Source organism: Rana temporaria, chromosome 2 (assembly GCF_905171775.1).
Source record: "Rana temporaria chromosome 2, aRanTem1.1, whole genome shotgun sequence".
Lineage (NCBI taxonomy): Eukaryota > Metazoa > Chordata > Amphibia > Anura > Ranidae > Rana > Rana temporaria.
Window position 1 is genome coordinate 469324433 of NC_053490.1, and position 27886 is coordinate 469352318.

Genomic DNA, 27886 nt, shown 5'->3' on the forward strand with positions numbered 1-27886 from the left:
TGTGTGAAGGAGAGCTGGGTTTAAGTGGCTTGTGTTAATTATTCTGATTGCTTCATTGTGGTAATTATCTCTCTATATGCGGGGTCGAGCGGTCTGGTTGATGTATTCAGTACAGCTAGTGCTCAGCGTCATTGATGTCATTGTCTAAAGAAAATGTGTTTTCAGCATCGGCCCCGTCGTGTCTACCTAGTCATCTGTATGGAAGCCCCAGTGTGAGGGGGGCGGAGATTTGTCATTGTAACAGTTTTGGAAATGACATATAAGCTGTGTGTGTTATAACATTAAAGTCTGTGTTGTTCAAGCAGTAAGCTGGTCTCATGTGTGGCTTTCTGGGCGACTCCAGGGATATCCCTCCTCGTGGAATATTGGGGTGATTTTCGTTATGGGAAGAAGGGAACGTTGACGGGGATATCATACCGATACCGTCACAAATTGGTTGGCAGCGGCGGGATCTTCCCTTCTACTCTCCTTTACACCCGGATTCCAAGCAGACACTGGGAACAGTGAATGGAAGGCTGCTACACCCTGCTTAAAAGAAATACACTGAAAGAACTACTGGAAGTTCGTGGAAGGATTGCTAGCAACAAAACCAAGCGGGTCATCATAGCAGAATCAATGGAGATAGACCAGGAGGACGTGATTGCAGCAACGCCAGCAGTACAAGAGATGGAGACACCAGTGATTCAGGAGGAGTCACCAACCAACAAGCTAATGAGAGAGAAGCTAGCGTGGTTCGGCCCGAACCCAACGCCGGATGTGGTGCTGAAAGTGATGGACATGTTAGTAAACGCAGAGCTACAGAAGGCTAAAGAAATAAGAGACGCAGAGCTACAGGAGGCTAAAGAAATAAGAGACGCAGAGCTACAGGAGGCTAAACAAATAAGGGACGCAGAACTACAGAAGGATAAACAAATAAGGGACGCAGAGCTACAGGAGGCTAAAGAAATAAGGGACGCAGAACTACAGAAGGATAAACAAATAAGGGACGCAGAGCTACAGTTAAAACTGGCAGCAGTCCAACAAGCAGCCGCACCTTCTACGAACAGTGAGTACAGCACAGCAGACGCAAGGAAGATTCCGTTTAGCGCTTTTAAAGCTTTTGATGAAAAGGACTGTGAGATTGATAACTACCTGGCAGACTTTGAGCGACAATGTAACCTGCACCGAATAGCTAGAAGAGACTGGGTCGCAATATTGTCAGGCAAACTATCAGGCAAAGCTTCTGATGCTTTCCGGACCGTGCCAGATCAGGATATCCATAGCTACGCCAGGGTTAAAGAAGCGCTCCTGGCTCGTTATGCAGTAACCCCAGAGTCCCACCGACAGAAGTTCAGGGACTCACGCAAAACCACGGAAGACTCTTACGCAGAATGGGCATGCCAGCTGTCCCTGTCGGCCTCTAACTGGGTTAACAGCAGCCAGGCCACCACCGCAGAGGACATTTTGCAACTAATGCTCCTGGAGCAATTTTACAATCACATCCAGACGGACGTCAAGGATTGGGTGAGAGATCGCAGGCCCATGACTCTACCAGAGGCCGCGAAGTTGGCGGATGAATATGCGGATACTCGCAAGACAAACCAGGTCACACCACGGGTACAACCCCCACAACCAACGGCGCCCTCACACCCACCAGCCGCTAGATACCAACCGCCTAACAGACCGATGACATATAGCCCTCGCTACCCACGCCAGGAGGACAACGAACAACGCTGCTTCCGGTGCAAACAGTTGGGTCACTTCAAGCATAATTGCCCCATGAATGACAACACCAGGTCAAATTGGTCTCAACCTGGGTACCGCCCACCAGCAGCAGCCCATTGTGTAGACTCAGCTTGGGATCCCCAGGAGCTGGGTCAGGAAGAACCATTGGGCACCCCTTACGAAGCCCTCATGGTACAATCTGTTATTACGGACAACAGGGAACACCATTGTCAGCTGGTCATGGGCGACAGCCATGAGCCGGAGGGGCCTTGGAGGGAGCTGGGCAGAAAGAGGCACCGCCAGCTACCCTCCAAGAAGAAGAGGTCCTGGAAGTCATATAACCAGCGGACCTGGGAGGAGAAGAAGCGACTGGAGGAGATGGAATCGCAGCGGGCGCCCCAGATGCGGGCCGAGATGTTCGCCAAGGGCCCACCGGTGGCCCCTTACACCACCACCCAGTTCCTGATGATGAAGGACCACGTGGAGAGCCTGCAGGACATGAGCAAGCAGGATCTGATCCGTGAGTACATAGAGCTGGAGGAGTGCATAAGCCGCATGGAGGAGGAGAACAACCACCTGAGGTCACAGCGGGCTGACCCCCCCAGGCTCCATGAACTGGAGATGGAGCTGGAAAAGCTCAAAGAGGAGAACCAGCGGCTGCGGAGGGAGCAGGGGGTGGCTGACCTTATGGGGCTCTGATTCCCCTCCCCCCCCCGACTCTGAGCACCAGTGCTACAGCATTTCAACAAATATAACTTTTTCTTTTTATGAATCTCCTGGGATTGTCACTTCAGAGCCATAACCTGCCCCCTCCCATAGCGGGACACCTAGACGGCGGTGCACAGACCCATTCGCTGTCTTCACACTGACTTCTGGTGACTTTGCAGATCGCACAAAGACTTGGGGACTGACCGGCGTGTGATCTGACGACCCGGTGACATACCTGAGTCTGAAGCAGTTGCCAAGGGAGGTCAGTCATGCCAAACGGAGTTAACCTCGGACTAAAAGCTCTGAACCCGTCAACCCTACTGGACCAGGGAAGGTCCAACCGGGTTTGCCGGAGCAGGGAGCAAAAGGGGGGCCATTGTGATACATTTGCCTATATGTCTCAGTTTACTGCCCCCTGCTAGCCATGGGTAGAGGTAGAAAGGAATTTCATGTGATTCATTCCTCTGACAGGTTATTGACGTGCTAATGTCCCCTCACTATTTCTAAAGGTTAATTGATCTATTGTGTTGTGTGAAGGAGAGCTGGGTTTAAGTGGCTTGTGTTAATTATTCTGATTGCTTCATTGTGGTAATTATCTCTCTATATGCGGGGTCGAGCGGTCTGGTTGATGTATTCAGTACAGCTAGTGCTCAGCGTCATTGATGTCATTGTCTAAAGAAAATGTGTTTTCAGCATCGGCCCCGTCGTGTCTACCTAGTCATCTGTATGGAAGCCCCAGTGTGAGGGGGGCGGAGATTTGTCATTGTAACAGTTTTGGAAATGACATATAAGCTGTGTGTGTTATAACATTAAAGTCTGTGTTGTTCAAGCAGTAAGCTGGTCTCATGTGTGGCTTTCTGGGCGACTCCAGGGATATCCCTCCTCGTGGAATATTGGGGTGATTTTCGTTATGGGAAGAAGGGAACGTTGACGGGGATATCATACCGATACCGTCACAAGTATCCTCTGGCCCTAATATTTATTTATTTTTCTGAGAGGTACGTAAAAGGTATAATGCTTAAATAACTTATTTGATTATGTACCGACCTTTTATGTTAAACTAATGTCAATTTATATGCTCTGTATAAGTGATGGAAAAAATTTTGAAAAGTGAAAAATAAAGAAATTGAAAAAAAAAAAGGCTATAGTATATTCATATATACATTCACTTACCTGGAGAAAGTGCTTCCTGGTCTGGGATTGCGTTTTCCATAACCGACAGGAGTTGGAGTAATGGAGTTAAGGATGTTCATCTTCATCACAAATGCGTTCCCTGACTCTTTATGATTTGAGAGTCAACTTCATCTGGTAAGCAGGATTGCCTCTACACACTGGCGGTGACGTGTGCAGTCAACCCCTTTTCACACTGCTGGTGCTGGGACATCTTTACCAACTTGTCATCCATCATTGTTGGCGGTTTTTGAATAGGACTGTTCATCAAGAGCTTATATTGCAACTTTTTCCTATTGGCGCTGCACCCTTATATATTTGTTTTTAGTGGTTCTATGATCAAAACCTTTAGTGCTGGCTGCCATGGTCATTGTTACTAGTTTTATTTTTTAGCCAAAGCACAGATTTTATTTGTTTTTATATCCTTGTATAAGGGACTGGTATCGATTTTTGGGGGACCCTTCGCTTTTTTTTGTGGTGTGGGGGGTTCCCCTCAAAATTCACACCAGTCTCCAACAGCCTGGTTTGGGTCTTGGGGGGGGACACAGTTTATTTTTTCATTGTGGCGTGGGTTTTGCCTTTAAGATCCTCAGCGCACAAGTCGCACCATAAGTCAGATCATGATGATTCAACTTGGATGTGACTTCTTCTCAAATCAAAGGGCTGAAAGTCAGATCAGTTAAGATGGCTTTTTCTGTATCTTAATGTTTAAACGCGTTTACGAGCAGTTGCAAGCATTTGGAATGAAGGTAAACTAGCGTCCTGAATGCGATTTATCTGCTTTCAAAAAAACTTCAGTAAACTCAACTGCCTCTAAACTACTATAAACTACTGAGTGTACTTATACACATGAGATAACACGGAGTAGAGTTTAGGGGCTGATGAAAAAAAAAACGCCTACCTGTTCCTAAACTTTTGAGAGTTCAGCAACTGCAGTGTACATAAAAGCTAAAAATAAAGTTAAAAAAATTCTCGCTGTAAGGCTCCACCTTCTTGCTGTCCCCAATTCTCTGATGCAGCACCAGTCCACTTCCAAGTAGGCCTACAGTACACATGAACAAAACTGTTCTTAAAGTGGTAGTAAACCGCAATGTGTGTTTTTTTTACAACACGGAAGGTAAAGCCATAAAGTGCTAGTGTACATTGCATACTGGCACATTATGTGAAACTTACCTGAAAAAAGAAGCCTTTCAGCATCACACTGTCACTGCTGAGGCTGACCAAACATCCACCCCAGAGAATTGTAATGGACTATCTTGGTACTAATACAAAACAATCTTTTTTCAGTATAAAAATTAGTTTAATACACATAAAAAAGTAACACACAGAAACAAAAAAAATAAAAATAAAATAACCACTGTTGAAGTGGAGATAGACAGGTCTTTCCTCAACTAGTTTCACGGAATGGAACCCTTTCTTCAGGAGGAGTTATCTATGAAACAAATATTAGAGTATGATACAGGGTAAATACAATCGATGTAAACATAACACAGCGCATAATGTAATCTAGAGATCTGCTCACACAAACGGTCAAAACCGGCTATGCGAACAGGCCACTCGAAAGAGTTCCCCCCGCAACGGACAAGAGGGATTATACGTGACACAATCTGATTAAAATAATACAGTTTATAATACATACCAAAAATGAATGATGATTGAGCCAGTATAATTCCCAGACTGTGGTAGCGTCTTTAGGTGGATCACCAGGGGGTGATAGGGTGACAGAGGGGTGGGGGAGGGGGATTGGGAAAGGGAGAAAATCATAATAGGGAGAGAAATGGGGGGGGGGAAAGAGGTCGGAGGGGGAAAAAAAGGTGTGGGGAGAGAGAAGGAAAATATAAATGAAGTGGGGGAGGGAAAAGGGGGGGAGGAGAGGGGAAGGAAAAAGGAAGAGTGAAGGGGGAAGGGGGAAGGGGAAGGGGAGGGAAAAAAGGGGGGAGAAGGGAAGGAAAAATTAAGAGGGAAGGATGATGGTACTATATTATGGTTTACTATATCGTTTTATGTGAGGCTATTCTCAAACTTTTGCACACTGTCATTGCTGATACGGTTCCATCTTCACTCGATCTTCCTTCCCAGTTTCGTGGACTCTGGCTGTGTGAGTGGCTGCTTACGGCACAGGATTTCAGAGCGTATGCGCCCTTGAGGTCATCCACTGCATGTACAGTAAGTATCGCTTAAACGGTCCATGTTTAGGAGATACTTACAATACCTATAGGTAAACCTTATTATAGGTTTACCTATAGGTAAAAGTCAGAGATGGGAGTTTACTCCCACTTTAAAGGTTATTTCATGGATGCGCTGTCCAGTTCAGGAGTAAGGACCACCTCCGAGGAGAAGAGAAGGACCTGTGACATCACCATACTGGGGGGGGGGAAGATGTTAAGGACATAGATTTGTGTTTTAAAATATGTCTTTACTAAACATGCACTTTCTTCACTTTATGTTACTCCAGCTAGTATAACCACAAATGTATAGCACGTATAAAGCGCACTATTATAGTCAAAATACGTCTACAGGGCGGTTTGCGTACATTGACGACCTCCCAGACGACCTCCCAGAATCGCGCTCCTGCACGCCTCCTGGGGCGCGCACACAGGAATGTCCGTGAGGACCCGATGCATCACGGATTGCGGTAAATTGCCGCTGATATCGTCCGTTTACCACGTGATCGCTCCGTCCAATGACGGAGCGATCACATGTAAACAAACCGGCACAATACCCCCGCACAATACTCTGCAATACCCCCGCACAAAACTCTGCACAATACTCTGCAATACCCCCGCACAATACTCTGCAATACCCCCGCACAATACTCTGCAATACCCCCGCCAATACTCTGGAAAAAAAAAGGAAAATTTATTATCATACTTACCGTAATTTTCCTTTCCTGATGGACTCCATGGCAGCCTACGTGTGGGTTAATCCCGCCTCCTCTCCAATGTGATAGGACCCCATACCCATAAAAGTTAACTCACCAATAGTCTCAGTGTTCCGTAACTATCCCGACTCCATAATTTCAGGGTGGGAACTCCGTCTGCCATGGAGTCCATCAGGAAAGGAAAATTACGGTAAGTATGATAATAAATTTTCCTTTTTCCTGACTGACTCCATGGCAGCCTACGTGTGGGAAATAACTAGCCAAACACACGGGTGGGTATGCTGAACAGAAATATATTTAATTTGTCCCATCAGCCGACAAGACTGATAAACCAAAATTCACAGAAGACAGTGCTGCAGGTTCAACACAGTAATGGGACATAAAGGTGTTTATAGAAGACCAAGAGGCCGATCTACAAATGACGTCTGGCGCCACATGACGGGCTGCTGCCCAGGAAGCTGCCATCCTCTCGTGGAGTGAGCTGTTACCGCCTGCGGAGGAGCCAAGCCCTTTGCACAATAAGCCTGTTGTATCGTCTGGACGATCCAGGATGCGATTGTTCTTGAAGATGCCTTTTTCCCTTTGTTCTTGCCTGAATGCAGGATGAACAGGTGATCAGAACGTCTGAATGTAGATGTAACTTGAAGATATTCAGTGAGTATCTTGCCCATATCCAGAGGGTGAGTCTCGTCAGAATATGGGTTTTTAAAGGTAGGGAGAACTACTTCCTGATTCTCATGGAAAACCGACGAGACCTTCGGTTTGGAGCCCAGCATAGGAATCAGAACCACTCTGTCTGGAAAAAAGGTGAGAAATGGCTCCTTGTGACCCAGAAAACCGATCTCGGACACTCTCTTGGCCGAGGTGATGGCGACCAGAAAGGCTACTTTGGCTGAAAAGTTCTTCAACGAGGATGGGGAGGGCCCTGACATACTAAGTCCATTCAAAAAGTCAAGTACTAACGGGAGATCCCATTTGGGGAATCTTGGCTTCCTCAGAGGTCTCAATCTTGAGGCTCCACGAAAAAACTGTTTGATTAGTGGATGGGTTGCCCAAGGAATTCCAGAAAAGGCTGAAAGTGCTGAGATTTGAACTCTTAGTGAGCTTACAGACAGGGAAAGGTCTAGCCCTGATTGAAGAAAGCTTAGGATGTTTTGGATTTCTGGGTTCTTGAAAGAACTGCCCGCGGTTAAAGAAAATTCCACAAACTTAGACCATATTCTACCGTACACTTTATTTGTGCTTACTTTCCTTAAGCTCATAAGGGTAGAGATCACCCGAGAGGCGCAGCCAAGGGATTCTAGCCTTTCCCTTTCAAGAACCAGACCGCTAGTTTCATTTGAGCCGGACAGGGATGGAGGAGCGTCCCCTGGGAGAGAAGGTCTGGTCTGCATGGTATTGGAATTGGGTCCTGAAGACTCAGTTGAACTAGAAGAGGGAACCATGGCCTGTTCGGCCAGTAGGGAGCCACCATTGTAATTTCTACTTCTTCCGCAAGAAGTCTCTTCAGGAATTTCAGAATTATTGGGATCGGGGGAAAGGCGTACGCCCTCTGAAACCACCACCGATCCGTTAGGGCATCTGTCCCGATTGCCTGGCTGTAGTAACCCCTCGTGTAGAATTTTTTCAATTTGGCATTGTTCGGGGAAGCAAAGAGATCCACTTGGGGATTGACTCCCAGGGACAAGATCCAACGGAAGGACTGATCGTGGAGAGACCATTCGTTGACGTCCACCTGAGTTCGTGACAGGAAATCCGCTTGGGAGTTCTGAATGCCTGGAATGAAAACAGCCGTCAGGTTGACCAGGTTCATTTGGGCCCATTTCATAATGGGCTCGACTTCCTGGAGAAGGGAGGAGCTCCGAGTCCCGCCTTGTCTCTTGACATATGATACTGCTGTGGTGTTGTCCATCCTTAGTATTACTGACCTTCCTTTCAGCAGTTGTGAAAAGGACTGTAGGGCACACCAGGCCGCTCGAAGCTCCAGGGTGTTCGAGCCTGGATTGTGGAGGCGAGCGTCCCACCTGCCTTGCGCCATGCTTGTGCCGCACAGGGCCCCCCAACCGGAGCCACTGGCATCTGTCGTCACTGTGACCCAAGAAACTGGAGCGATGGAGTGACAATTCAGCAGATTCTTCGGTTGAAGCCACCAGAAGAGGCTGCCCCTCATTGACGTTGAAATGTGGATCCGCTGACTCATGCTCCCTGATTTCCACTGCCTGAGAAAGCCGGATTGGAAGGGACGTAGCCTCCATAGCGCCCATTTCACCATTGGTGTTGTGGATACCATTGTCCCAATGATCTTCAAGCATTGATGAGCTCTTAGATGGCGAGTACTCAAGGCCCGGGAAATCCTCTCCTGAATTACCGGAATCTTCTCTACTGGTAGAGAGATGGTCTTCCTTACCGTGTCGAATTGAGCCCCTAGATAGGTTAGACACTGAGTTGGCTCTAGATGGCTTTTTGCCAGGTTCAGGAGCCACCCGAATTCGGACAAGGTCGAGATGACCTGATCCCTCTGTGCCAAGAGAAGGGTTTTGTCTTGGGACAGGACCAGGAGATCGTCCAGATAATGATACAAACGAATCTTCTTCAGCCTGATGAGAGCCACCAGTGCCAAAAGAACTTTGGTGAAGACCCGTGGGGATGTTGTTAGGCCGAAGGGTAGACATATGAACTGAAGATGTTCCTGGTTGACATAGAACCTGAGGAACTTGTGCAGCTCTGCTGCTACTGGGACGTGGAAATAGGCATCCTTTAGGTCCACAGAAATCATCCAGTCGCCCGGCTGTATTGCTTGTTGGATGGTTGATAAAGTTTCCATTTTGAACTTTTTGTGTGTTATAAATTTGTTCAAGTACGTTAAGTCTATGACTGGACGCCAGGTACCGTTCTTCTTCTGTACTAAGAAGAGAGGGGAGTACACCCCAAGAAACTGTTCGTCTTTTGGGACGTGTACCACTGCCCCTTGAATCTTCAGGAGGTGAATGTAGTCTAGAAGGACCTGTCTCTGCTCCAGTGACCCTGGAAGAAGGGTGGAGATGAACTTTGGACAGGGAGGACTGGAAAAGGACCATGTGTGTCCTGAGGTCACGGTCTTGATGACCCAAAAGTCCTTGATTGAGGCCGCCCAGACGTGCCGATAAAGGAGTAGACGAGCTCCAACACGATCCGCTTGGGCGGGCGTTGTCTCAAAAAGATTTCCCCTTGTCGCGTCCAGTTGACGCTTGAGTAGTTGGAGTAGGTTTGCGGTAGGAACCTCTGCCTCTGCTCCAATTCCTTCTGTAGTTTCCGTCAGGTCTGTAAGCGCGAGCTTCCCTAGCGCGATCCGGGCTGTATCGCCGAAATTGGGGTATTTTTCTTCCTGTTTGGCGCTTGTCCTGAGGAAGGAAACCAGACTTGCCACCCGTGGCTTTGGAGATGGCATCATCCAGCTTGTTACCAAACAGGGTTGACCCTTCGAAGGGAATCTTGCACCAGTTCTGCTTCGATGATGGGTCAGCAACCCAGGGGCGTAGCCAGAGGGCCCGTTTCGCGGTCACAGAAGAAAGCATAATCCTAGCTAACAGGCGGATTAAGTCAACGGAGGCTTCACCCAGGAATGCGACCGCCAGTTTTAGCTCTGCCGTGGCTGAGTTCTTGGCTAGTTCTTCAGAGACGCCTTTGAGGAAAGAATCAACGTTTTCCGTCCAGGCTTCCATGGCCTTTGATAATGCCGCTAAAGCTAGAGCCGGTTTGCACGCTGTGCCCGCTAGGCCATAAATTCTTCTGAGGTCCTGGTCTATTCTTCTGTCCAGGCCATCTTTGAAAGAGACGGAGTCAGCAATAGGTAAAGTGACGTGTTTAGCAAGTCTCGTTACTGCCGCATCTACTAGAGGAACATTCTCCAAATGTTTGACCTCCTCCTGTTTGAAGGGATAGAGCCTTGAGGCTTTGTTAGCCATGGAAGATTTCTTGTCCACCTTGCTCCATTCCTCTTCAAAGATACCCTTCAGTTCAGACAGAAACGGGAACGTAGGGCGTTCTTTTCCCAAGCGCTTAAAATATTTTTTCTGCTTGGCTGGAGAAGCAGGTTGTTCCTCCCATAAGAGAGCCTCCTTAATCGCTTTGACGAGTGGCGTCACCTGCGCGAAGTCAAATTCTAAGCCTTCTTCATCACTCTCTAGGTCACCCTCAGGAAAAGCCGGAGTGGAGGCTTGAGGCCGGGAAGGACCTGGATCCTCTAGGATCTCCAAGTTTGGAGAAACAGACCCGTCAGTGTTGGTCTGAATCTGCGTGTGGGGCATGTTCTCTCTTAGAGTTCGTTGAACCACACGTTCCACCAGAGACTCGATACGATGACCTTCAGTCTCTTTTTCCCTGACCGCATGGGCGTAGCATCGGTCGCACAATGACTTGCCCTCCGGGACACGAGTGTCACATCCCCAGCAGGCTCTGCGATCAGAGCGACTATCATGGCGGTGGGAGCGGTGTCTTGAGGAGGAATGTGAGCTTCTCCTCCGGTGGGAAGAAGTAGATGGAGATCTATGTTTGGATCTCGACTTGGAAGAAGAGTGTTGCGATCTGGCAAGGTCTGCGACATTCGGCTCTGGATTGGAAGGGCTAGAAAGACATTTAGGGAAAAATTTGTCAACACCCATGGATTGTGACTAGCAACCCCTAGCCCTGATCCCTTTCCTGCACATACCTTGTGCGTGAGGGCTGGCCGCCTGTAGACGGTGACTGGTCCATAATTTTTCTGGACCTGCGTACAGTGGATGACAATTCGGAACCAACAAGGAACCTATGGTGCCGAACAAAAAGTATAAGAAATAAAAGTGTGCTGTCCCCTTAAGAAGAAATTCTCTGCTCATTACTGCTCTTTTTTTTTTTTTTTTTTTTAAACATAAATAAATAAATATAACTATTTAAAAGAGAGTTCATTTAGACAAATCAATTGAATATAATTAAATAAATGCAGATTAAACATAAGTCAAATATCAGAGCATGGTAAAATCAATATTAGCCAGAAGCAAAGAAACCACTCACTGACCTGGCAACCAGAAGGGAGACACCCAGACACTCAGCTGCTCGCCTGAAGGGAAACCCAATGAACACAGGCGAGCAGCTGATTTTAAATCACCCGCCGGTGACGTCACGCGTCCTCCACGAACGCGCCTGCGCAGTGGATCGCGATCCCACGGCGCCTGCGCGGCCGCCGCGGGAACCAACGGACTGCGCATGCGCGACCAAGCCTCGCTCTGAGGGTGGATACAGCGCATGCGCGGGGCACTAGCGATGGGGAATCAGGAAGTCAGAGGCGTGCTGGAACGCAGAAGCTCTCCAGCCGCCATACACACACAGACAGACAACACAGAGGCACAAATAAACGACTGCCATGGAGAAATATGTAGAAAGGGACCTTGCCAGCCGATCCTAGATGTCTTCAGCACACGCCACAGCCACAACCAAGTGTGCTGGGAAGCTCTCCACCCGCCCATGGCTGGGATCCGAGCTGCACCGCTTAAAGTGTGCCCTTTTCCATTCTTTGAAGAAAAACGATTTTGATCCATGGAGGAGGAAAAAAAAGGAACACTGAGACTATTGGTGAGTTAACTTTTATGGGTATGGGGTCCTATCACATTGGAGAGGAGGCGGGATTAACCCAAACGTAGGCTGCCATGGAGTCAGTCAGGAAAATGCGTTTTAACCACTTCCTGCCCGCCGGCCATCATACGACGTCCTTGACTTTGTGCAGGGATATCTGAATGATGCCTGCAGCTACAGGCATCATTCAGATATCATCTTTTTCAGCCGGCGATTCTCTACACCATAAGAATGATCATGGCGGCTGTTCCGCCTCTTGATCGTTCTTATGGGAGGCGAAATGGGACGTCCTCCCGTCATCCTCTGGTGCTTTTTCCGACTCACATCTACGATCAAAGCCAGGATCGTTTTTTGTTTATTATTTCAGGCTTCCCAGCCTAGAGGTGAGATGTGGGGTCTTATTGACCCCATATCTCACTGTAAAGAGGACCTGTCATGCTATATTCCTATTACAAGGGATGTTTACATTCCTTGTAATAGGAATAAAAGTGATCAAAACATTTATTTTTGGGGAAAAACGTGTCAAACTAAAATAAATAAAGTAAAATGAACAATAAAAAAAAATTTAAAAAAATGTAAGCGTCCCTGTTCCCGTGTGCTCGTATACAGAAGCGAACACACACATAAGTCCCGCCCACATATGAAAACGGTGTTCAAACCACACATGTGAGGTATCGCTGTGAACGTTAGAGCGAGAGCAATAATTTTGGCCCTAGACCTTTTCTCCAACTAAAAATATGTAACCAGTAAAAATATTTAAAGTGTCACCTATGGGGATTTTTAAGTAGCGAAGTTTGGCGCCAGTCCACAAGCATGCTCAATTTTAAAGGGTGATATGTTGGGTATCTATCTACTAGGCGTAACTTCATCTTTCATATTATGCAAAAACATTGCGCTAACTTTAATGTTTTTTTTTTTTAAAAGCACAAAACAGTTTTATTTCCAAAATAAACATGTTCGAAAAATTGCTGTGCAAATACTGTGCACGATAAAAAGTTGCAACGACCACCATTGTATTCTCTAGGGTCTTTGCTAAAAAAAGCATATATAATGTTTTGGGGTTCTATGTAATTTTCTAGCAAATACATGATGATTTTTACATGTAGGAGAGAAATGTCAGAATTGGCCTGGGTGCTCCAGAACACCTAAAGGTGCTCCCTGCATGTTGGGCCTCTCTATGTGGCCACGCTGTGTAAAAGTCTCACACATGTGGTATCGCCATACTCGGGAGGAATAGCAGAATGTGTTTTGGGGTGTATTTTGTGGTATGCATATGCTGTGTGTGAGAAATAACCTGCATGAAAGCTGAAAATTGGTCTGGTTATTAAGGGTGTTTAAGTGCCCAGTTGTCAAGTGGTTAAGGAGTGCCTATTACATAATTACATTCCAGCAGGAGAGAGGATAAAATGTAATTGTTAATTGATGTGAATGCTCAGCAAAACCTGATATGTACTCTTTCTTACACCAAATAACAATTTAAGAACAAGTTTTTTTTTGTTTTTTTATGTATCCGGAAAATAACATACACAATTAAGAATTAGCGGAAGTTTTTTTCTATTACGTTTTATATCGCTTTTGTTGGCCTTTTCAACTGGTAATTAACAATTAGGTATGTTTATACAATCACTTGGGTATAATCTTTAATTTCAGGATGTGATTCACTGAAACATGACGGAAAATATCTTTGCCCTACATTAACAATCAGTACTTACAATATTTGTTTTGCTTCTCATCCTGTCTAACCTTTTACTGGTACAAAGATGAATAATTAAAATGACATTATGTGTGTTTAAAGCGGAACTTCAGTCATTTTTCCAACTTTTCATCTATTAAATCTTCTGTCCTTGTTGTTTTAACTTTGGATAGTATTTTTTTTTTTCTGCCAGTAAATATATATTTGTTATATTCATATACGTTATACAGCCCACTTCCTGTTTATTGTAAAAGATGTGAACCGCGCTAACCCAAATAATAATAATGAAATGCAGCTAAATACAGAGATCCAGTGCACACATCACAGGTGTGATGAATCAAACCCACAATCTAATGAGAAACCTGGAAATAGTGATAATAAAATGAGTAAATGGTGCTGCAATTAAATGATAGTTCGAATAGAGAACTAAATATAATGTGAAAGAAAAATGTGTATAATGCGCAACCAAAAGTCGCAAAACTATGCGACTATTAATAATTGGTGTAATATAATTAAACTGTGGACCACAGTGTTTACTATAAGTGAAATAATTAACCACAAACACCTTGCATGTGAAATAATCCTGAAGGATCACATAAATTTATAGGGCCAGATTCTCATACATTCGCGATGCTCCTGGGCAGCGTAATATATGAGATCTACGTTACACCGCCGCAGGTCTACAGGTTTACATCCTGATTCTCAGAACACTTACCTGTAAACTTGCGGCGGTGTAGCGTTAGATTGCTCGTCGCAAGCCCGCCCAATTCAAATGGGGCGGGCACCATTTAAATTAGGCGCGCTCCCGCGCCGAGCGTACTGCGCATGCTCCGTCGGGTAAATTACCCGACGTGCATTGCGCTAAATGACGTCGCCCCGACGTCATTTGCCTAGATGTATACGTAAATGGCGTCCAGCGCCATTCACGGACGTCTTACGCAAACAACGTAATTTTTATTGAATTCGGCGCGGGAACGACGGCCATCGTTAACATTGGTTGCGCCTGCTAATTAGCAGGGGCAACCTTACGCGTCGGGTACGCTACGCAAACGATGTTAATTCGCTGCGTCGACCTCGCGTATGTTCGGGAATCGCCGTACTTACCTCATTTGCATAGACGACGGGGAAAAGCGACGATGCGACACCTAGCGGCGGGAAAAAAAAATACTTTTAAGATCTGACAGCGTAACAGCCTTACGCTTGTCAGATCTAATGGGTACCTATGCGCAACTGATTCTGAGAATCAGTTGCATAGATACCCGGGGCCAGATGAGGTGTTACGACGGCGCTAATGGTGTTGCGCCGTCGTAACGCCTTTGAGAATCTGGCCCTCAGTAAACACTGTGGTTCACAGTTTCATTATATTACACCAATTATTAATAGTCGCATAGTTATGCGACTTTAGGTTGCGCATTATACACATTTTTCTTTCACACTTCCTGTTTATTGTCTGGTAAAAAGCATAGGCTCATGACATCATGCATGGGTACTGACAGCTCATCACCCACCCACAGAAGAAATCACCTCTTTGAGTTGGGACTATGTAGGCACGCATTGGAAAAGTGACATCAATTAAAAAGGTGTCATTTAGCCCTGGTTCAAATTGGTGCGTTTTGACATGTCAAATCGGTGGCAATTGCGCTGTTTTAAGTGGTGCAACTTTGGGGTGCGATTTGATATCCGTGCAGAGATGTCTCTGATATTCCCCCCTGCAGTTGGGAGCAGAACGCGCACGATTTCCTTCCGCTGTCAGTATGAACCAGAGCTCATTTATGCAAAAAGTTTTAAAAGACACACTTGTACACATAGTTATGTGGCAATTAATATACAAATATATCTGAAATATGGACAACAGATATGAAAAAAATCCAGGTATGGTATAAATGAAGACACTGATGCATACTGACGTGTCAGAAAGTAGCAGAAAAACTGCCCATCTATATAAAGTATATGGGAAACAGAAGCCGCTGTATTTAAAACCAGGAATTGCTACTGACGCCATAGCCATGAGATCTCTTTAAGTCAGGGGAGCCAGGACTATAGTGGCCCAGTTACTGAGATTTCCCATAGGGGTCACGGAAAAAAATCTACATTTTATGAAGGAATGAATTTAACCCCCCTCTTATGTTAGCTTTCTGTTACTATCCATGATGTTAATGGGTCAGTTTTGACCCGTGTCTTAAATCAGCCATAAAATACCCTCTGAACAATTATTTATCATCCAATTTGTTTCTTACCTCTTGGTTACCTTGTTATGCTTCTTTATCCTTGAAAAGATTGGTTTTAATATTTTTGGTGTGACCCTTTAGACCTTTCTTTTGATAGCATGCCTCTCATTTTCAAATTTAAAAAATGGTAAAATAAACCTCAATAGAATAGAAATGTATTGGTCCTATGTTTCTTTACTTTATTTAGAGAAGCAGACAAGCAGGCAAAGAGATAGGCCCCTCCCTAACTACAGCTCACAGGGTTGAGAGGTGATTGGCTGTCAGTGTTACTAAGCAGAGAGAGTGTTTATGATTTCAGTTTTGGCACTTATTAGTGTCCTATAATTCTATATTATAACTGGTCAGAATTGACCCTAACACCATGAACGTCTTAATTTTCACCACAGTATTTTATAATTGAGTGAAAAGGATTTCTATTACGTTGTTTAAATAGAGGTTCCTGACAAAGTAAAAAAATCTTGATGCAATAAACAAATTTATGTGATACTTATAGACATTCAAAACCTGAAAACGGGTCGGTTCTGACCCTAACACAAGAGGAGGGTTAAATACATATGGAATAAGTAGAGATACGGTGGTGTCGGAATGGTCAAAGTTACCCTCTGATGGTCAATCAGGATAGGCAGGAATTGAAATATAAAGCTGCCAGTACCTGCAAGGCTCTGAAAGGCCATTAGTTAGACAGAAATGGCGGTCTGGGCACAGCCCTACAGTACAGTAAACCCGGGAGGGGGGGAGGGAGTGGCGAGGGTATAGGGTGTTCACCTTGTCACTTTTTCTGGAAAAGAAAAGGGAACTGAAAAATATAAACATACATACTCACCTCTATGGCTGCAGCTGTGATCCGATGTGATCTATTGAAATGAGCAATCACATGACTGATGATTATCCAGTTCTTGGTCTCCTCTGAGCAGAGAGGCGATTGCCAATCAAAACTCTGCTCAATGGAGTGCTAGACTGGGAAGTAAGGTGGTAGAGGCTGGCTCAGGCTCTCAGCCGTGTGCCGGTCAGGCATCTGGATGGATCCCAACATTATTGTCAGGAACCTTCAAGAGCCTGGAGTGGCTCTGTGGCGGGATTTTGCTCGCAGTCAGCTAATTCTGGAACACAGGAGAGCAAAAGTAAGTGCACTCCTGTGACCCACAAGAGAAGTATGACCAAAAAAAGCTTTGCCCATCTTTCTCTTTAAATCTGTATGTTATTGCATACATAGTTCTTTTTATGCATTAGTGCATAATTTACTGATGTTTTCTCAGAAACTTCTAAAAAAAACTGTGCGTAAAGACCTTGAGTAATGTTGAGCATAGGTGTGTAAAGGTGCCTAAGCACATAGATGAGTAAAATTCTTCTTTATTACAGAACCTGGCTTATCGGGTGGCTAGGGCATACCAGACTATGCCGATCCTTACTCAAACGACACTTCTGGTCTGGGTGGCAGCCAGGCGGCGGTTCGCTCAGGAGACACGTTGGTCCCCAGTGCAACCTCTATGGGGGGAACCCTAAACTTGCCCACTTGTGAACGGTGCCAAGTTTGGGCTAGGTTCGGTATTAAAACTCTGCGGGACATAATTCCAGAAGTACGCTGTTAACATATGCTCAGCTCCGTCAAGCATTTCACCTACCAGGATGGATGTTTTTCAGGTATCTCCAGCTCCAACATGCTGTCAGGGCTCAGTTCCCCTCCAGGCCCCAACTCCAACTAGACCCTGTTGAGAAGGTCCTATCATAGGAGAAGCTTCAGAAACCACTCTTTGTATTATATGGGACCCTGCTTAGGACTGATTCCCCTAAGATTGAACAGCTGTGGGATCTCTGGAAGGCTGATATACCTTCCCTGGACAGGGAGGGTTGGGAGGACTCGCTAGAGCAATGCCCTAAGCTGGTTATCTCGTCACGAGACAAGTTGGTTCAAGTGAAACTACTACATAGGGTATATTACATGCCAGTCAGGCTCCACAAAATGTATCCAGCCAGGGACCCCCATTGTCCACGTAGCCTAGTCCAGTTGTCCCCATGTCACCAGAGCTGGCCCTTCTGGGGATCCCTGATGATGACCAAAAGGTTTCATCACATTAAACTGCTAATTTCGTATTTAATGTTTTACGCCAAAAAAAGATGATCTGCCAATGGTCCTCTCCTGCTCCACCTACTGTATCCTCCTGGCTATCTATGATTGATGCTGCATTGCCACGGTATAATTTAACCTATATTAGTTACGGGTGCCCCTGGAAGTTTGATAAGATGTGGCAGTTGTAGATGTCGCCATAAGTGGAGGAGTCTTGCCTGCTCCTTGGTCCGCTGCCTCCCAGGCCTGGTTCCTGCCCCCCCCCCTATATACACCTATTACCCCCCAATTATGCTTAGCCTGGCAGTTATGACTTTACTTTTCCCCTATTAATGTACCTGTTATGTCTTCCACTGCTTCTTCTGGTACCCTTAGTTGATTATTGGTGAAATGTATATATGTGCTTATTGTAATGTCATGTCATTTTCGGCTGGTTCAGCCCTGTTTCTTTGTTCTGTGATTTATCCTGTAATAAAGAACACCTGATTGTTAAAAAAATTTCTTCATTGCCAGTGCTGTAATATACTCATTTATACTTGTGGAAACATGCTTATAGACATGTAAACACACGCATTCACGTAAATTACTGCACTCAAATTAAGCTTTTTCTATCTTTGTTTTATGGCTCTGTACTCAACGCTGTATTACTGATCTTTACTCTGCTATGTGCAATGTCCCATAGACAACAATGGCCCAGATTCAGTAAGCAATTGCACCTGCGTAACCATAGGTTACGCAGCGCAATTGCTTACTTGCTCCGGCGTTACGAATGCTCCTGATTCAGGAACATTGTAACGCTGACTGCAGCCTAAAATCTGCGTGGCATAAGGCTCTTATGCCACGCTGATTTTAGGCTGCATTCTTGAGTTGACCGCTAGGGGGCGCTCCCATTGTGATCAGCGTATAGTATGCAAATTGCATACTAACACCGATTCACAAAGTTGCGCGGGCCCTGCGTACGCAAGGTACGGAGTTTCCGTACGGCGTCTTTAGCGTAAGGCTGCCCCTTCTAATAGTAGGGGCAGCCAATGCTAAAGTATACCCGCCCTTCCCGCATCGCGACGTTCAAATTTTACGTCGTTTGCGTAAGTAATTCGTGAATGGCGCTGGATGCCATTCACGTTCACTTTGAAGCAAATGACGTCCTTGCGACGTCATTTGCCTCAATGCACGTCGGGAAAGTTTCCCGACGGAGCATGCGCTCCACGCTCGGCGTGGGAGCGCGCCTAATTTAAATGATTCCCGCCCCCGGCGGGATCATTTACATTGCGCGCGCTTACGCCTGGCAATTTTGCTGGCGTGCCCTCGCAATTTACGGAGCTACTGCTCCGTGAATCGAAGGCAGCGCAAAATATTTGCAGGGGCGCAGGGAAAAATCGTTGCCCTGTGCCTCCGCAAATAAAGCGCAAATGTACCTGAATCTGGGCCAATGCATTTAATTTCAAATCAGTAAAACATTTTTTTTTTTAACGCACATGAGGCCTTAAAGCTTCTGAAGACGCCCAGTGGGAGTGGCGAAACACGTTAAGAAGGGACTACACACACACCAGGTTCATTGATGGCTGGCAGCACGCCAAGGCGGCAATTTTTTACCTGTATGCCTTTCTTTGATGTAATTGAATGTCGTTGTGATTTTAAACAATACATTGTTACGCTATGTGCATCTCTCTCTTCATTGGCACATAATATATCCATACAATGAAAGATCTTGGAATCATTTAAAGTTTGCTGTTGGAGGGAGACACCTCAACCATTGATGTAGGCAGGGCTGGTGCAAGGATTTTTGACACCCTAGGCAAAACCTCATTTTGCTACCCCCCCCACCTTGGCTCCACCCTTGACTCCACACCCTTTTCCCTGCCCATATAAACCCCACCTTTTCAATGAAGTGCCCATCAATGCAGCCTCACCAGCGCCCATCAAATACAGCCTACCAGCGCCCATCAAATACAGCCTACCAGCACCCATCAATGCAGCCTTACCAGCGCCCATCAATACAGCCTACCAGCGCCCATCAAATGCAGCCTACCAGCGCCCATCAAATGCAGCCTACCAGCACCCATCAAATGCAGCCTACCAGCACCCATCAAATGCAGCCTACCAGCACCCATCAAATGCAGCCTACCAGTCAGGGCCGATCCTAGGGTCACAGGCGCCTGGGTGCAGAAATATTTCTGGCGCTCCCACATAGGTGTGGTCATTTACTAACTCCTCCCCTTTACACATGTTTCTATGGCAACGACTTAACCACAGAAATGCTCCCCCACAAAGTCTTTATTACCCTGGGATCCTTACATGATCTCTTAACAATAAACAAAATACAGGAAGAGAATCAGAGTACTTCATTGGGACCTGGAGGGGGGCCTCTCTGATGGACACAGAGAGGGCTTCTGTTAGAGAGTCTGTTAGAAAGACCTCCAGACATACTACAGACATGGTACAGGAGATGGTCAGAGACTGCAGACATGATACAGGAGATGGTCAGAGACTGCAGACATGATACAGGAGATGGTCAGAGACTGCAGACATGATACAGAAGATGGTCAGAGACTGCAGACATGACACAGGAGATGGTCAGAGACTGCAGACATAATACAGGAAATGGTCAGAGACTGCAGACATGATACAGGAGATGATCAGAGACTGCAGACATAGTACAGGAGATGGTCAGAGACTGCAGACAATAGTACATAAGATGGTCCATTAGACCCCTTTCACACTGGAGGGTTTTTTCAGACGCTTTAGTGTTAAAAATAGCGCCTGAAAAAAGCCTTGTCTGCAATCCCAGTGTGAGAGCCCGGGTGCTTTCACACTGGAGCAATGCGCTTGCGGGACGTCCAAAAATGTACTTGCAAGTAGCTTCTTTGAGGCACTTTCGTGTGTGTATACACATCGGCGCCCCCACCTCTGCAGGCGCCTGGGTGCAAAGCACCCTGCGCACCCTGCCTAGGATCGGCCCTGCTACCAGTACCCATCAGTGCAGCCTACCAGCGCCCATCAATACAGCCTCACCAGCACCCATCAAATGCAGCCTTACCAGCGCCTATTAATGCAGCTTCACCAGCGACCATCAAATGTAGCCTCACCAGCCCTCATCAATGCAGCCTCACCAGCGCCCATCAAATGTAGCCTCACCAGCACCCATAAAATGCAGCTTAATGGTGCCATTAAATGCAGCCTACCAGTGCCCATCAAATGCTGCCTCACCAGTGCCCATCAAATGCAGCCTCACCAGCGCCCATCAAATGCAGCTTACCAGTGCCCATCAATGCAGCCTACCAGTGGCTGTTTGCTTGCTTCCATTTATTTGGGAGTCAAGACAAAGACAAAGTCCTCCTACGCCACTGCGCCACTGACACTAAGTGCGAACGGAGCGGTGGCTGCCTGCTGATGCTGAGACTTAGTTGCTTGCTGCAGAGAGAAGAGAGTAGAAACATCAGTGGCAGGACAGATCGGTGGTCATTAGGAAGAATTTATTTTTTATAAATATCATTACCAGGGGCGGACTGACAACTCATGGGGCCCCTGGGCAATAGAAGATTATGGGGCCCCTCTGGCTTACAGATGACCACCACGCCAGGAGGTAGTGCAGAGGCGGGCAGCTAAAATCTTGGGATATTCACATTAAAAGCATGTCATTTTCGGACATATCAGGGACAGATCTAAAAAAAACACAGATTTTTACATACTGTCCCTGGTTTTACTGAGCCTGGCAACCCGGATGGGGCCCCCTAGTGGCATGGGGCCCTCGGGCAGTGCCCGAGTGACTCAATGGTCAGTCCGCCCCTGATCATTACTAAGCTTTTATTCTCAACTGTAATGACATCTGGACAGTTACTAGGAAAGCAATGGCGGTGCAGTCAGTGACAATTGAACGGAAGAATAAGTCCACGTCACTCAGTGAACTGTGCAAAGCTCCTGTTTCCTGTATCAATTACCTCTTGTTCAGCAAATGAATCAGTTCATGTATAACATGCCGGCTCTGAACACCAGGAATTATTCTCAAGAAGGTTTATGCCTGCAGAAACAAATGAGGAGAAAGATTTTTCACTATCATTATATAGATTTTTGCCTTTCATAAAACTATTGGCTTTTGGGATGTTTTTGGGATAATCTTTGGAGATGTCTGCAGATCAATAACTGGAAATGTAGATTAGCATCTGCCCAGAAATGGGATGTTGAACAATGATATCATTATCCTACTGCTCCAGTCCTACCATCATGCCACAGTCATGTCTTAAAACGTTAATTCTAAAGTGGCTTATGTATAATATTTGGACAAATAGGTTTAATGAGGGCTTCTATGATTTTATGACAAGTTGTTGTTAAAGAAAAGTGGAATATACACTTCAAGCAGAGCTCAAATGCACAATATAGTTCATGTCAGACTTTCCTTTACAAGAAATGGTAGTGCTAACATGTTTTTTATCCTCCTACTATCCTCCTACCTTGCAAATGGAATGCCATGGCATGACCTATGTTCTCACAATGATGCTGACCTAAGCAGGTGTCTGTGCTGCATGCTGCAGTGGTGTATTTAGGTTTTGTGCTGCCCTAGGCCTGACTAAACTCGTGCACCCCCTAATTTAAATATGACCCACCCCTTCCTGTCAAGGCCACACCCCTTGCGGTTTAAGACCCACCCTGAAATTTTCAAGTGGGGACACTAGTTCTGATGGCCTGGGGGGGGGGGGGGCAATGGATTCCCTTAATTTGCATAGATTTCCTCTCACTTCTTGTTTGGCTATGGGACAGGAAGTGAAGGGAAATCTCTGCAATGGGGCAGGTATGGTAAAAAATTAGAAGCGACGCCCCCCCCCCCCCCCCACACACACACAGTTGCAGAATGCCAACCGCCCACATACTGGAAGCAGTGCAGCCGATTTATGGGGGCGCTAAACTAATTTGCCTAACAGTGTAGTGCAAGCCGGCGGGGACACTGTCTGTGCTGCCCCCCTGCAAAGTGCTGCCCTAGGCCTGGGCCTTGTTGGCCTAGGCCAGGATACAGCATTGGCATGCTGGGAAATGTAATCCTGCTCATGGTTACCAGAAGCACAATGAGAACTGTGTTTAGCAGTAGGTGGACTGTTCTTATGAATGCTAACTGAACCGTGACCTGCTACAGTTTTATAGAGATAGTCCACTGGGAGTTTGCTACCAGGTCTCTGTTACTGTTGGACTCTCCATGATCTGTTCTTGTTCTTTATAATAAAAATAATTAGTGAATAATCTTAAAGTAATATTAAAGGCAAGTTTTCTTTAAAAAAAAAAAAAATAACAACAATGTTATACTTACCTGCTCGGTGTAATGGTTTTGCACAGAGCAACCCCGATCTTCCTGTTCTCAGCTCTCCCGCCGTTGCTCCTGACCCCTCCCCTTCTGCCAATTGCCCCCAGAGCAAACAGCTTGCTGTGGGGGTACCCGGGCAGAGCCGCTGCTCTGCCTGTCCATTCAGACACAGAGCCGCGGTTCAGCCCCACACCCTCTCTCTTTTTATTGGCTCACTGACTATGACTGACAGAAGCGGGAGCCAATGGTTCCCGCTGCTGTCCCAGCCAATGAGGAGGTAGAGTCTCTGGAGAGCTGAGGCTGACATGCACATTGCTGCCTCTCTATGTGGCTCAGGTAAGTATTGAAGGTAAAAAACCTTTAGCCTTTACAACAACTATATTGCACATCTATGTCTCTTGTGACCTACTGGCTCTAATATTCCTGCCACTGACACCAACGATGGCACACTATTCCTTCCACTGACACCAACAATGGCGCACCATTCCTTCCACTGACACCAACGATGGCGCACTATTCCTTCCACTGACACCAACAATGGCGCACTATTCCTTCCACTGACACCAACGATGGCGCACTATTCCTTCCACTGACACCAACGATTGCACACTATTCCTTCCACTGACACCAACAATGGTGCACTATTCCTTCCACTGACACCAACAATGGCGCACTATTCCTTACACTGACACCAATGATGGGGCACTATTCCTCCCACTGACACCAACAATAGCGCACAATTCCTTCCACTGACAACAATGATGGCACACTATTTCTTTGACTGACACCCACAACGCGTAAAAATCCTCAAACTGCAATAAATGATGTTACAAAAATTCTTTCCTGTGACACCAAAGATGGGGCACTATTCTTCCCACTGATACCAATAATGGGATGTTATTCCTCCCACTGATACCAATGATGGGGTACTATTTTGCCCATTGATACCAATGATGGGGCACCATTACTCCAATGATGAGGCTGTGTTCCTTCCACTGACACCAATAAGGTACCAATATTCCTCATAGTTAGTAGTTACCACATGTCATTTTTATACTCCTACTCACCGCCAAACCTGAGTCATTGGTGACTACCACTGACAGTGGGACTTTTTCTACTCCCGTTGGCCACAGTCCAGTCCCCCCAGAGTCTGAAGGACAGTAAACTGGGTCTTTGTTTAGAAAGTTTGGAGACCCCTGCCCAAGAACAAAAATGTCATACATTTGAAGTGTTTAGATGTGGAGGGCGCATTCGTTTTCTTTTTTCTGGCTAAGAACATTTTCAACAAGTAGAGAAAATACAGATTCATCTTGCCCAAAATACAATGTCCTTATCACAGGTATGCACAGCCTATTGCATTAGTGTGTGCACTTCAAAGCTCAAACATATATGGGTGTGTGCATGTGTATATATACCAACGGTGTCAGGAGAGCAGTGGACAGCGTCAGTAGGGCAGAGATTGGTGTTAGTAGGGCAGTGGACGTTGTCAGTAGTTTTTATTTTTAATATTTTTTACAATTTTATTTTATTTATTTTTTTACAGTTTTTAGGAGCCCTGTTATGGGGCTTAGGTGAAATATCAGGGGTCCAACCAGGGGGAATCTGCGCCACACGTGGTAATTAAGATGAGCCCAGGCATACCTAGCACCCAACAAAAACACTGGGGTAGATTCAGGTAGCAATTGCGTCTGCGTAACCATAGTTACGCAGCGCAATTGCTTACTTGCCCCGGCGTAACGAGTTCTCCTGATTCAGAGAGCTCGTTACGCCGACTACAGCCTAAGATATGCGTGGCATAAGGCTCTTATGCCCTCATATCTTAGGCTGCATTCTTATGTTGGCCGCTAGGTGGCGTTCCTGTTGTGGTCAGCGTATAGTATGCAAATTGCATACTAACGCCGATTCACAACGTTATGCGAGCCCTGCGTACGCAGTTTACGTCGTTTGCGTACGTCGGGTTTCGCGTAAGGCTGCACATGCTAAAAGCAGGGGCAGCCAATGCTAAGGATACCCGTCGTTCCCGCGTCGCGAGGTTTGAAATTTACGTAGTTTGCGTAAGTGAATCGTGAATGGCGCTGGACGCCATTCACGTTCACTTTGAAGCAAATGACGTCCTTGCGACGTCATTTACCGCAATGCACGTCGGGAAAGTTTCCCGACGGAGCATGCGCTCTACGCTCGGCGCGGGAACGCGCCTAATTTAAATGATTCCCGCCCCCTACGGGATCATTTACATTAGGCACCCTTACGCAGGGCATTTTTGAAGAGCGCCCACGCAAATTACGTGGCTACTGCTTCATGAATGAAGCGTAGCGCAAATAATTTGCGTAGGCGCAGGGTAAAAAGGGTACACTGCGCCTCCGTAAGGAGCGCGCAGCTGTACCTGAATCTACCCCAATGTTATCTTTCTTGTGTTAGCTACTAAACCAAACACCCCCTATATAATAAAGATTAAAAAAAGGCAGATATGTTTGAAGTCCAGCCTGGGTGACAGCCAGTCCTCCTGCCATAGATACTAGGGTTGTCCCGATACCGATACTAGTATCGGTATCGGGACCGATTCCGAGTATTTGCGGGAGTACTCGTACTCCCGCAAATACCCCCGATACCAGAATAGAATACTAAACCCCGCCGCCGCCGCAACCCCGCTACCGCCGACTGACTGTGTAATACGCGCGCCGGGAACATTACAGCTTTGAATAGCTGTAATGATTGGCGCCGCGTATAGACACTCCCCCTTGCTCGGGTGAACTGTCCAATCCCGAGCGAGGGGGAGTGTCTATACGCAGCGCCAATCATTACAGCTATGTTCCCGGCGCGCGTATTACACACTCAGTCGGCGGTAGCGGGGATGCAGGACAGGTAAGCGGGACATGGCTGGCTACATGGGGGGAGACATGCTACATGGGGGGAGACATGCTACATGGGGGGGAGACATGCTACATGGGGGGGAGATATGCTGCATGGGGGGGGAGACATGCTACATGTTGGGGAGACATGCTGCATGGGGGGGAGACATGCTACATGGGGGGGGAGACATTCTACATGGGGGGGAGACATGCTACATGGGGGGAGACATGCTGCATGGGGGGAGACATGCTGCATGGGGGGGAGACATGCTGCATGGGGGGGAGACATGGCTGCATGGGGGGGAGACATGGCTGCATGGGGGGAGACATGCTGCATGGGGGGGAGACATGCTACATGGGGGGGGGACATGCTACATGGGGGGGAGACATGCTACATGGGGGGAGACATGCTACATGGGGGGAGACATGCTGCATGGGGGGGAGACATGCTGCATGGGGGGGAGACATGGCTGCATGGGGGGAAGACATGCTGCATGGGGGGGAGACATGGCTACATGGGGGGAGACATGCTGCATGGGGGGGAGACATGCTGCATGGGGGGGAGACATGGCTACATGGGGGGAGACATGGCTACATGGGGGGAGACATGCTGCATGGGGGGGAGACAGGCTACATGGGGGGAGACATGCTGCATGGGGGGGAGACATGCTGCATGGGGGGAGACATGCTGCATGGGGGGAGACATGCTGCATGGGGGAGACATGGCTGGATATGGGGGGAGACATGGCTGGATATGGGGGGGGGGGGGACATGGCTGCATATGGGGGGGGACATGGCTGGATATGGGGGGACATGGCTGGATATGGGGGGACATGGCTGCATATGGGGGGGACATGGCTGCATATGGAGGGACATGGCTGGATATGGGGGGGGACATGGCTGCATTTGTGGGGGGACATGGCTGCATTTGGGGACACATTTAAAAAAAAGTATCGGTATTCAGTATCGGCGACTACTTGAAAAAAAGTATCGGTACTTGTACTCGGTCCTAAAAAAGTGGTATCGGGACAACCCTAATAGATACATTAAAGTTGATCATAGCCACACAGGGAAAGGAAGTGTTCAATTTACAGGTAAAAATACAGAAACAAAGACTGATTAAAAAAGAAATGAATCCAGCCATAACATCTAAAGACTGGAAAATTACAATCAATCAAATTTTTTGTTTTGGATTTAGATACATTTTATTGTAATCGTGAAAGACATAATAGAATGGCAAATAATACAGATGAAAAAATGCAAGATAAAAAGAGTCAACACTGGTACCTGTACTTGACATCCGGAGTTTGGGGCAGTTTGCATGTATAGTCAAATGATCTCATTCATATAAGTCAATGTTTTTCATTGCTGGGTAGATTACTTTTGCATACTAGTACAATATGCCAGCCTGTCTGGACAGGGCTCTTTTCTCCTACAGTTTTCTCTCTGCAGTTTCTGAAGTTGGAGTCTGTAATTCACATACCTTTACTCTTGTGCAATGTTTCATCACATGCCGGTGCTTTATATATATGGGATAATAACAATATGTTATGAATGCTTTATTGCTATATAGTTTTGCCTGTACACAATGACATTGAAATGCAAATGTAGCTATTATATATACCACTTTGCTTGTTCAGATTGCTGTTTTGAGCAATAGGTTGGGTACAGCACTCTAAAGCCTCGTACACACGATCGGATTTTCCGACGGG

At 46.5% G+C, this 27886-nt stretch overlaps 1 long non-coding RNA gene across 1 annotated transcript; it reads right to left on the reverse strand.

The window, feature by feature from the left end:
* Positions 1–4903: 4903 nt before the first annotated feature.
* LOC120927793 lies at positions 4904–27672 on the reverse strand. The gene is made up of 4 exons (XR_005747129.1): positions 27462–27672; positions 21974–22053; positions 18374–18501; positions 4904–5014 (listed from the first exon to the last, which is right to left on the reverse strand). It is a non-coding gene; the product is annotated as an uncharacterized LOC120927793 (long non-coding RNA).
* Positions 27673–27886: the final 214 nt, after the last annotated feature.